This window comes from Alosa sapidissima, chromosome 5 (genome assembly GCF_018492685.1).
Source record: "Alosa sapidissima isolate fAloSap1 chromosome 5, fAloSap1.pri, whole genome shotgun sequence".
Taxonomy (NCBI): domain Eukaryota; kingdom Metazoa; phylum Chordata; class Actinopteri; order Clupeiformes; family Clupeidae; genus Alosa; species Alosa sapidissima.
Window position 1 is genome coordinate 37685319 of NC_055961.1, and position 12225 is coordinate 37697543.

At 39.7% G+C, this 12225-nt stretch overlaps 1 protein-coding gene and 1 long non-coding RNA gene across 3 annotated transcripts in view; one reads left to right on the plus strand and one right to left on the minus strand.

The window, feature by feature from the left end:
• Nucleotides 1–4354, minus strand: part of si:ch1073-416d2.4 (coiled-coil domain-containing protein 42 homolog) — a 33714-nt gene extending 29360 nt beyond the window's left edge. The window contains exon 1 of one of the 2 annotated variants that reach the window (XM_042091380.1): nucleotides 4123–4354. The gene's annotated coding sequence lies outside the window, so the exon portion shown is untranslated. The remainder of the gene's footprint in view (nucleotides 1–4122) is intronic. The other variant, XM_042091379.1, reaches the window with a different exon arrangement.
• A 2988-nt stretch (nucleotides 4355–7342) lies between these two features.
• On the plus strand, nucleotides 7343–11738 carry LOC121708645. Its single transcript, XR_006031721.1, has 6 exons — nucleotides 7343–7507; nucleotides 8505–8598; nucleotides 9152–9224; nucleotides 9742–9856; nucleotides 10768–10859; nucleotides 10962–11738. It is a non-coding gene; the product is annotated as an uncharacterized LOC121708645 (long non-coding RNA).
• The last annotated feature ends 487 nt before the right edge of the window (nucleotides 11739–12225 follow it).

Below are 12225 nucleotides of genomic sequence, written 5' to 3' on the forward strand. Positions count from 1 at the left end.
TTGGAAAAAGATCGCTCAGCTGTTGCCACAGTCATAGGCAATGTAGAAACAACATGAGAGCAGTACACACTTCCCCGAATGTGGATGTTACACTGTCATAATCTACCACCAGCCTTTTGGCAAGTTGAAAAATAGATGACTTCTGTGAAATCTCTGCTTTAAAGCAAGACCTAAATGAGAGGAGTTGTGTTGGGAATGTCGGTGCAATGTCCATGCTATAATGGTCTGACAAACGTACTGCCTTTTCAAGCAGTTCATCATCACCGGCGAGTTGAAGGATCATAGGACGTAAAGACTCAACCACATAACAGGTTTCCCGCATGCTTGCACATCTTTGGGAGAGCTGACTGATTATGATGTCCAGAGTTGCATTAAATACCTGCACTTTTAAGTATCTCTCTGCATCGGTTAAGCGTTTATCTTCCGATAGTTCGTCAAAGTGACGCTTCACTCTTCACATTTTCAAATGTACTCTGAACCCCCATTTATTTGCGAGTGTCTGCGCTGTAGCCTTGGCCTGGTCAAAGGCACGCAGGTAGTCAGAAAGGACCGGTATAGAATTTTCCAGCAATTGCATTGCGGGGGTAGCGACGGAGGTCATAGGCCCTGGTGCGACTGCACTTGCTGCACCTACTAGGCCTAGTTACGCCACTGCGTGGAGCGCTAATGTGTCTACTGTAAATCATTCATGTGTGAAAGTCATTAGGCTGGAAGCGCTAATGTGTCTAAGCTCATTAGTCTACTTTCAATAGGCCTACTGTACAGCCTGAGAGGGGGAACATAACCTATAGCCTAGGCTACTGTAGAGTAGGCCTACAGTAGGCTACTGTAGGCTAAACAATCAGTTGTGAAAGTCTGCAACGAAAGTTTCCTAATGGAAGCGCTAACGTGTCTATTGAGCTCATTAGCCTACTTTCAATAGGCCTACTGTACAGCCTGAGAGGGGGAACATAGCCTACTGTAGAGTAAACAATCAGTTTACTTAGTTACATTTGTTTAGTTAAATCCAGTTTTCTACTCTATCTCCATTATATGCTTAGCCTATAGAAAGACATTCAAAATGTGTGAAAGTCATTAGGCTGGAAGCGTGTCTACTGTCAGTGACTAATGCGAGAAGCGGGTTCTGTGTTGTAGGCTATGCATTTTTCCGACACTTGGCTGCAAGCTCCCCTCCCCCACCCCCTTCTTTCACAAGCAGTGCAGCTTTCTGAAGCGGTGCCTTTTGAAGCTAATGTAACAAATACCACCAATATTGTTGTGTGGCAATAAAAGTATCCAGGGTTTGCGCAAGTAGCCTAAATATATAAATAAATTAAGGACATACAATCCTTAACGTGAAAAAGCTTAACGTATAGCTTAATGTCCCAAACAACAAGTCGTTTTATGCGCTCATTATAAAGAAAGTTTAACGTGTCCCAAAACAGCTGTCAATTAATCACCAAACGTCAAGAGGGTTGAGTCTGAATGACACCGAGTTTTAGACACTGAGTTTTTGAAGTTAAGAAATATTTTCTGCAGTACCCAGAAGTTCGCATCATATTGCGGGTGACTTTGTAGTTCTTTAGAGGCCTATTTCTACTAGCCCTGCTGTCTGTACCACATCCATTACGGACACTATTATCACGATTACCACTGCAACCTCCAAGCTATGTTGGGCAGAGGGTCGAAACAAGCATGGTATGCTTAGTGGACACCGTTGTATACACGCACCTCCATTCAGAGACGCACCGTGACTATCACTGTCATAGATGATCGATCATAATCTCCAAAAGGATATTCTTCTTCAGAATTAGAATAGGTGAATAACATAGCTTACCTAAGACTTCATCACACGTGAACGTTTTTCAACATTTGGTGTAGGCCTATTTCTGCTTAATTTCTGCTTCAATTTCTGCAACACTATGGCCTGCATCGCTTCCGCGTCATTACATATGCACGTCTTTGTGTTTCTCGCGTGTAATACAAGTATTTCCTGAAAACTTTGCGCAGCGATTTTGGGTTTGAAGAGTAGAGTAGGCCTACAAATGAGATTTGTCACCGTACCTGGATCTATCGTCTATTTTAAGCAGTATCGTTGTTTGTCGCAATTAATAGCCTCAAGGGCCGGATTACATTATTATTTTGTCATACGTCGCGGGCCGGAATTGGGCAGGACGCGGGCCGGATTTGGCCCGCGGGCCGGGTGTTTGAGACCCCTGCTGTAAATCATTCAAAATGTGTGAAAGTCATTAGGCTGGAAGCGTGTCTACTGTCAGTGACTAATGCGAGAAGCGGGTTCTGTGTTGTAGGCTATGCATTTTTCCGACACTTGGCTGCAAGCTCCCCTCCCCCACCCCCTTCTTTCACAAGCAGTGCAGCTTTCTGAAGCGGTGCCTTTTGAAGCGAATGTAACAAATACCACCAATATTGTTGTGTGGCAATAAAAGTATCCAGGGTTTGCGCAAGTAGCCTAAATAGGCCTATATAAATAAATTAAGGACATACAATCCTTAAAGCTTAAGGTAGCCTACATGTAGATTAATGTCCCAAAACGTCAACAAGTCGTTTTATGCGCTCATTATATATGGATTTCTATGAAACGCCACGAAAACATGCGTGCGCAACCAAGAGGCAGAAAGCACCATAGAACAGCATAGAGCAATGCAAAAGAGCAAAAGAATAAAATGAGTTTTTGTGCTGACAACTGCACCAATTTGAAATCACGATGGTTAGAGAATGTTAAATATGTTCAATATGCAACTTACAAGATGATTTATACAGACAGTATCTTCACGAAGTTTAGCGTTTTCAGCCATCTTGAATTTAGTCACGATAAGTCGAGCAATGAAGAAAATAATTCAGTGGAAATGCATGGATTCCAGTTTCTTCCAGTAGCAGCAACTGGAATCCATGCATTTCCACTGAATTATTTTTGGAATCTGATCCCTTATCATACCTGTTCATTCTTACTTGTTGCTCGACTTATCGTGACTAAATTCAAGATGGCTGCAAACGCTAAACTTCGTGAAGATACTGTCTGTATAAATCGTCTTGTAAGTAAACTACCAGTGCTTTTTCAAAGTTCTCAATGTCTCGTTTTAAATGTCAGGGCCCTCGGAAGTCTACCAATGAAGTGTGGAGATACATTGAGCCTCATAAACGGGTGTAAAACAGTGATTTATTTGCCTGGCTAGCCCGATGCCGAAGCATCACTATTGAAAAAGGTGTTGGTAGCATCGGCTAACTAGCGCCAGATTTTGGAGTGCAGGGGACAAGCCGAGATGGGCTATGAGACATACGTTCACACTCGGTATCATGTTTCAATACACTTTAGGTCAATATCACACCGGAATTCTCCTTTAAGGCGCTATACATGGATTTCTATGCAACGTCACGAAAACATGCGTGCGCAACCAAGAGGCAGAAAGCACCATAGAACAGCATAGAGCAATGCAAAAGAGCAAAAGAATAAAATTAGTTTTTGTGCTGAAAACTGCACCAATTCGAAATCACGATGGTTAGAGAATGTTAAATATGTTCAATATCCCTAACGGAATGCATGTCTTCGCCAAAAATGACAAAATACAATGTTATATTAATAATGCAAATGAACGTCAAACTTTGAAATATAGTCTGAAATGAGATGTTATTATCATTGAGACAACAGGGGTATACAAAAAAATCCGATTGTAGCTTACAGCAGCTGACTATTTAGGTTAAGTTTATAACGTTGTGGACGGCCACCAAGCGTCTTCTGCCTCACGGCTGCGCGCGCATCTAGTTTTGTTGGTAAACGGGAAACCCGTGTATGTGTCTCCTCATTAGAGATCTGTCCAGCCTACAATGGCAATTGGCAACACGGAAGTACGCACTCCAGGGCATGGACAATGTTTAGAATAGCTGAAATCATCAATGTGCTCTTTTTTCCCTTCACGAGTGGAATTGCAATAGGCCTAGATACAGTGCATTGCTTTCCGTGCATTGTAAAAATTGCCCGACGTCACCTATAACCTAACGTTTATTCAAAGTTAGCAACACAGCTTGTAAACGTTGCTTGAGCTCTTTTAGAATTACTGACACCATTAGGCTACGCTTCAAATTCGTATAGCCTAGATGCTTCACACAAAACAAATGGTAGCCTACCTGTATTATTTGAACAAAGTTAACGAGATGAAGATGGCTAATCCCATACGCTGTCCGCCAAGGCTGTGATCAGTTTTATCTTGACCAAAAGTTTATCCCATCTCCAAGCAACCAGTGACGCTACGGCGCAGCAGAGAGAACCGCCACTCGGGAAACATCCTGGAAACATCCTGTTTCTGAACTGCTTGCAGTTCCCGTTCTGGTTCCACGTGAGGGCGCTCACGAATAAGTGCAGAATGAATGGAGGTCTATGGAGCTGTACCCCTCAAAATCCACTTTTCGTTATAAACCATACCTGTCAACATTTAGCTTTCCAAAAACGGGAGATTTTTTTTCGGGGGGGGGGGGGTTTCAGTGTTTATACCGGATCTGTGTTTGCATATTTAATACGTTTCATACACGTTTTTCAACACTTACCTTACCATTACCTTACGCATGCCAGTTAGCCTACTGTATGTATCCATGCTGCCTGCAGCCTACTTCCAAAACTCCAAAGCTGCTTGCTGTCAGATTTGGGCACAAGTTCAGTGTATCAACAACACTCAATAACAGTTTATGTGATGTGTTAATCAATTAAATTCCCAACAATTTCACAACAGCTAGTTCTGGAGTACTGTAGGCCATTCAACTAGACCGCTTGCTTACGACGAGACTCAGGCTGTGCAGTCGGCACCCGCTTCCTTATTATGACCGCCGCTAAAAGCGGTCATATAGGGATTGTCAAAGTTTTTTTTTTTTTTTTTCGTCATCTACTTCCTGAATTTTTGGTCAACGATACCCGGGACACCGAACCACCGGGGCACATGAAATTTGGTGGGTATGTAGCCCCACTAGACTTTTACGGAACAATTTCGTTTCGTCCCCGGGGGCCACTCCCCCCCCGGTGTCGTTTAAGTAGTACAGTCTATAGTATACTACTTAAACGGCACCGACAATAAAAAAATCCAGTGGAAACTAGATGGCAGAAGTGTGTAGGCCAATCTGCCCACCAGCTTTTTCAACTTCGCTACCTACAGATGTTTTACCGGTATGATATTTCTAAACGCCATGTTATTTACCATAGACAATCCACGCCTGGAAGTTGGATGGATACGGAAGTTACGGAGGCGGGACTTATTCTGGAGAGGTCAATTGCGTGCAGAGGGAATTTGAAAGACAACTGATTATCCCACCCCTCGGACTGAGCACTGCGAACCGTGAGTGCCCAGACCCTACATTTTAATGTGGGTCTGGCTCGCCAGGCTATATAAATGCGGTTATACCAAGCAAATTGATAGCAGCACTGTAATTGTATCTTTCGACTGTCATTTCGTTGCACGTGCTACAAAAATCATTCTGTGCAATGGAAGATTTACCAACGTTACTCCGGTCTGATACAGTTTTGCCTATACATGCGTGAGACTGAGACGCCTGTTTATTTTGTTTTAAGTGCGTGCAGGGTGTGAGTAATCGATGTGCTTTGATTCCAGCTTGGTAGTTGTAGTCTGTGAAATTAAAAAGCATGTGTGTGTGAAGTATCCAAACAATGACACCTTCATTTCATTATGGCTGCTTTAGCAACACACCGTAAGATACTGTGTAGTGGGTCCCATTTAGAAGTCGCTACTTCATTCGCGCTTTCCTTGACTCATGGAGCTGCGTGAATTTTATTACAACTTTTCGCCACGATATGGCAGTTTAAGTCCGCTTGATACTGTAAAGGCGTAAGCCATTGGTTTCCAAAGGAGATTTTATTTGTGTCGCCAGCATAGCCTATTGACAATTTATGTTGTAAATAGGCCTACCTTATAAGCCTACCTGTAGCTTAGGGAAGCTAACAGCTTTCTATTAGGATTTAGTTTGTTAGTTACAGTTTTGTCATAACTCCCTGATGCATTTTTGCATTTAGAATAGCCAGAGCGTGGATATCTCAATCGGAAAATTAAACAATATCGGGTGCCTATATGGACTAGGCTGGGTGAACCCAGCCTGATCTGCCCGCTATTTATTTTTTGATTTCAACAAAAGATTGAGCTTGGTCTGGTGAAAGCCAGACTAGCCATGGACCTCAGTTACACAATGCAAGGGAACATGAATCAGTCTATATTTGCACGAACAATAACGGACAACAGCTCTTCAACTTTGGCCCGTTAAAATGTGTATGAACAGTCTAGCGACGCATTTCATCAAGGCCCATTTGGACATGTCAGTTATTTGCACCACTGGTTAGATGTAAAACAGCATTTCGTTTCAGACTACTGTTACTTAATTTGTGCATTAACAATAACGTTTCAGACTACTGTTACTTAATTTGTGCATTGACAATAAAGTATTAGCCTACATGAACTAAAGATGACTAAAATCTTATGTAGAAGAAGAAACATTCACAAAAAATCCATCCATCCAAAAATGACCTTTGTTTTTGATAGCTGTTGAAAACGGCATGGAACTGACAGAGATGTTTTTGTTTATAAATAAATAAATAATTAACATTATGCTAATACCTTTTTCTTTTCCCAAATAGCCTACAATGTAGCCTACAGGTGTAAGTGACCTTTCATCAATCCAGTTGCAATGGATGAACTGTGATGAACTGCCCTACTTGTGATTGTTCAGAGATTTTAAAGGTTTTATAACAATGCTACATCTTCTTTAGCTGTTCTACAATCTATTCACCTTTTCAGCACCAGTAGGATACTTTCTGTGCAGCAACATACACACACTCAGGCATGCCAAACAAGCATACACAAAAGTTTCAAGAGTGGGGGATGGAGTAAAATATGGAGACAAATTGAAGTGTGATTTATTTTTGCGGAACGGATGTACAGGACTGAGCGGCGGTCATATTTTGTACCACTATGCGGTACATCTAGTTTGGGTTTTGGGTTGCCAGGTTTTAGCCTATGACAAAACAGTTAAAATTGAAACTAAGTGATCGTGTATGTGTAGGGTGTATTTCATACTGTACACAATCTAGCAACCTGAATGGATCAATGATTTTAAAATGAAGTTTGATGGCCATGCAAATTACGGGAGTTTTCCGGGAGAAATAACAAAACGGTAGGGTGCTGGGAGATGACCTTGAAATACGGGAGAAACCCGGGAAAAACGGGAGTGTTGACAGGTATGTTATAAACTTAACCCACAGTAAAATTGACAGTGTTATTAAGTGTTAATTTTTCAGAGACATATTTTTCAGTGTTCATTAGTGTTAATTAGTGTAATTATGGGAGTTGTTTGAACAAACATGTACACCCACGGTGTAATTAAAACTCACAACCTAGTGTTTTAAGTGGGTGTGAATGTACGAACTCTGGGGTGGAGTCATTTACACTTCCGGTCCTTCAGTTGAGATTTTTGAAAAGAAGATGGACGCCATTGAAGTACAACTGTGGGATAGTAAAAGGTAAATTCATGTGTTCCCTCTACTTCTGTAAGCTAGCATGAAAACTACGACAAATACACAATTAAGTAATGTCACATCACAGGTATATGTTTTCATACCAACTTGTTTTTACCTACTATGAAATATTGGTGACGTTAGCTTGGTCGCTAGCTAGTAGCAAGGTCGCTATGATAGCTAGTGCTAGCTCAGAAAATTATTGGTAAAACATCCAGCAGGCTAACATAACTTCGGTGGGTTATAACCTTATCAAATTGAAATGGTTAACTTTATGTGAATTTGTAATACTTAAACTGTAAACTGACATTAATATAAAATTGGAGTCGACAACATCTTAAAGTCCTTTCTGAAATTCGAAAAGGCGGTTGGAATTTGAATACCCACTGTGGGAATAGCTCTAACATGCTAACGTAGCCTAGCTGATTAACATTAGTTACAGCCAGAACTCCACTGTTCATAGCGATCTAACGTTAGTGTGCTGCCAAATGCTCACCTGGCACAAATGAATCTGTTGACTGACTAATTATAACAGTCTGTCGACTCATTGACGTTTGGTTGAACTGAACACTATTGCTTGGTTATTAAAAATTGCTGCTAGCTAACATTAGCTGAGGTGCAGGTAAGCCAAAGAGTATAGAAGTTAGCTAGCTGATACTAATTTTAGATATTTGTAGAAATTGTGGTTCAATACTAGCTTGCAAGCAGGTGCATAAGGATATTCAGCCCATCAGGCATAACGTTACAGCTGAGCAGAGTAAGAAATGTTAATTCTCTGAAATTATATGCAGTTTTTTTATGGATATAAGTTTACTGCCTAATGAAATTATTTAAGTTATTACCAGTCGTGTTGCTTAAAAAGTAGGGATTATATGAACATATTTTAAGACAAAATAATGTCAGAATAAAGTTTAGAAGTCCTTTGCTGGTTAGGTGATATACTGCTGATAGTCAAATCATTGTTGTTCTTGTATTGATGTAATCATTTTCTTTGTTTTAACAGGGTCAGCAAAATGCTCATCAATGTCCAGTACCGTGGAGAAAAAAGTACCTCAAACTGCAGCCTGGTTTTTCTTTTCAAAGTTTAATTCGAGAAGGTGAGGTTTTATGTGAGTTTAGCCAAAGGCCTTTTAGGCAAGTCCCTCCACTCGGCGGCCATATTGCAACGCTTGTTTTTTTTTGTTTTTCTAGCTTGTTTTATACTATGAATCAGCCTGACCTTAGGCATGTTTCTTAATGATTTCACACGCACACTTTGTATCCTGGCTGGAGTTAATGCAGATCCGTATGATCCTTTTTAAGAAATACATTTGAAATCAATCAAGGTTCAAAATCCCTGTGCACAGCCCTTTTGCAGGTGCTGATGGTGTGCAGTATAACTATTAAAAAGTCAAAAACTAGTATAAATCGCACACTGGAGGGTATATTTTGTTGACTTTATTTGGCGTGAAGGCTTTAGGTTCACGTTCAAACCTGATGAAGAAAAATGTGAAACGTGTTGTTCACGCCAAATAAAGTGGGTAAGGTTAAAAAAAAAAAAAAAAAGATTTTGTCACCCTTTAATTGAATTAAGTGAAATAAAATCGGAGACTGAAATTCTTAAAGCAGCCCTTTAAGATTCCAATTTTTTTTTCTTGTTCTTCAAACAAGGCACATCAATCCACTGGTGCAAAAGAAGAGAACACCTCTGCCATAGGAGATTCAGCAGAAAAAGGCCAAACAGGTGAGCATTTAAAATTAAAATATCACTAGGAGAAATCCTTGTCTGTCTCGTCTCCAAAATGCAGAAGCCTGGCTTTGTGTTCCGGTAGTGTCAAATCAGTGGGCACATTCAATCTTGCAGCTCTGCACAGATCTGGCTGAACGTAAAGTATGTTTATTAGATTCAGTCAGATCTGCTTGCAGATCCAGTGCTGCAAGATCAAAATCCCACTGATTTCATGCTACTGGAACACAAAGCCAAGCAATTTGCTTCCTTCAGATACAGGTCTTGTTATAACCCGTACACTTTCCAAGTTTACAATACTTCTGTTTGTCTGTAGAGACCCTCATCACACAACCACAGAAGTGTAATTATATTTTGAGCACTATCAGTGGTATTAAATAGCGTTTGTTTTTTGACGTTCTAGCTGCCCCCTTAGCTTTCTTGTTTGTACTCTGGAGTTACACTTTTTAGAGGGTGCATGTAAGTTTTCTCTTTACAAGTGTATCACTGTTATTGTTTCTTTTTTTACGCATAGATGGTCCAGGAGGTTCTGGAGAAGAGTTAAATGGGAGAGGAAATAATGGAGGAGTATAGTAGAGCACCTTGACACACTGTACAAGAAGGCATCTTCTGAATATCCTGGTCCATGGGTATGTTTTGTTTTGAATAAATTAATCTAATTGTATACAACAGTTAGGTCCAGTCAAACTATTAACTCTTTTCTGACTGAACGAGAGGGATTCCATGGGTGGGGTTCTCAGGATCTCAGGACATCCCTACTCAGACTTTTCAGTGGTAGTGCCATTTTTACCAATGATGATCCAATGTTATCGTTCCATTCATTCAAAGTGAGAGAACAGTGTAACATAACATCACAATTGACTGTTTGAGTGAGAAAAATAGAGTGCATGTAATAGGGTGAATAATGTAATGTGAAATAAAATGAAAAATCATTATTGTGCACATATAGCCTCACACAACCTGCCTGCAGAGTGACAAGAAAACCCTAAATTGGTGTCTTTTAATCCAGGTATTTGGTAGTAGAATTGCTGTGTAAAAACAATATTGAACTGGTGATTGTGGGGTTGATAAATGCTATAAGGCAGAACCTTAGCTGTAGGGATATCTATTACCAACTACACAGTGGCTCCATTTTCAAAAAACTCCTAAAGACCCAGCTCTTTAGAGAACATCTCCTCTCATAGCACTACTTACAACAAGTCTTGCTGATCCTAGTACTTACCACCTGTCTTGAACTGACACTCAACTGTTTAAAAACAGCACTCACTGATGCACTTATTCTTACTGTACTCCACTGTTTTTAAATTGTCCTAAAATTGTTGAGAGAATTGCTTTAAAACTTAAACTGCTACCATGTTAGTCGATTTGGTTAAAAATATGTTAGCCAAATGTAATGTAATGTAATATTACTTAAGCATATTTTAGTGACAAGAAGCGTTAAGTCTATATTTTATCCATAATCCATGTTTAATCACTCTTCCATTTTATAGCTTGTAATGTTGTCTGAATATATCTAATATAATTTTCCTATTGTTTTTAGAAAGATACCAGTACGTAGTCAAAGAAAAAGATATGCACTCGGCATTGTGACTGTTTCCTAATCTCAGGGATCCTTACTCCACCAATGGCTATGTAAGATTTTACTCATTTCCATTTAAGGTTATATATAATAATAATAATAATGTTCAACTATTGATCTGGATAATCATAGTTCTTGCCCACATTATTTTGCAGGAACACTTCTACGATGCTAGAAGAGGGACGGGCTATCTGGCATGGCGCCTAAAGCAACGAGTGTCGCAGCGTTTGGTCAAGAACAGCTCGGGAGCCTTGGAATACATGAACACCATGAGCTTTTTAAGGAGGTAGACTTTCTAATGAGGAGACGCAGCACTCAAAAAATCCTCCATAGAAATGCATGGGGTTAGTTTGTAACGTATGGTGTTGTCTACACACATCACACCCCCCTCCGTGGCAAAACGTGGACATGTGAATACATTGAGCCAATCATGTGGTGTGTTGTGAAGACATTGATTGTGCCAATCATGTGTTGTGATCTTGCCGCTGGAGCAAGATTGGTGTTGTGAAGCCTGCTGAAATAGATGCCTGATAAGTGCCCAAAATGTGTTGCAATATGGCTGCTGAGTGGAGGGACTTGCCTAAAAGGACTTTGGGTATACCCACATGTAACATCACTTCATGGTGCATTATCTGTCTTGCTTATGGAAAATTGGCCCATTATTGCACATCTCTAGTAATAGGTTTGAAGCAAAACACAAGTTTGTGAAATTGTAAAAAATCTCTTGATTATATTGTTTTATTTCTTGTTTATGAAATGTTTACTCAGTGTTGCAGAGCATTTTCATGCATATGTGGTTATGGATTGTGAGGAACATTGTTTTATTGTTACAGTCAATGATTTGTATGAGTATAAGGCCTTTGCTCAACAAAATGCTTATGGACCAAACTTTGACATATATATTGTACCTCTGCACATTGATTTGAGCCATATCATGGCAAACGTTAATAAAAAAAGAAAAGTAATTAATTTGCTGTGGTTTGTTTAATATGTTTATTTTGATAAATATATGGCTCTAGAAACTAATTAATTACTCCAATAGAGTTAGCTTTGAAACTCTGATAAGAGTTAATTATGAATCACTGATGGAGTTAATGATACACTCCAATAGAGTTAATTTTAACTCTGATAGAGTTAATTATAAAACACTAGGCTAGTGTTAATACGGCAACACTATGGCAAGTGTTATTTTAACACTGATGAGTGAGGATTATATAAACTCTGGAATAGTGTTAAAATTAACACCCATAGAGTAAAATTAACACTGGCCAATTTACTAGTCGGCTGCTGTAAGCTACAATCGGATTTTATTGTATAGGCCCTGTTGTCTCAATGATAATAACATCTCATTTCAGACTATATTTCAAAGTTTGCCGTTCATTTGCATTATTAATATAACATCGTATTTTGTCATTTTTG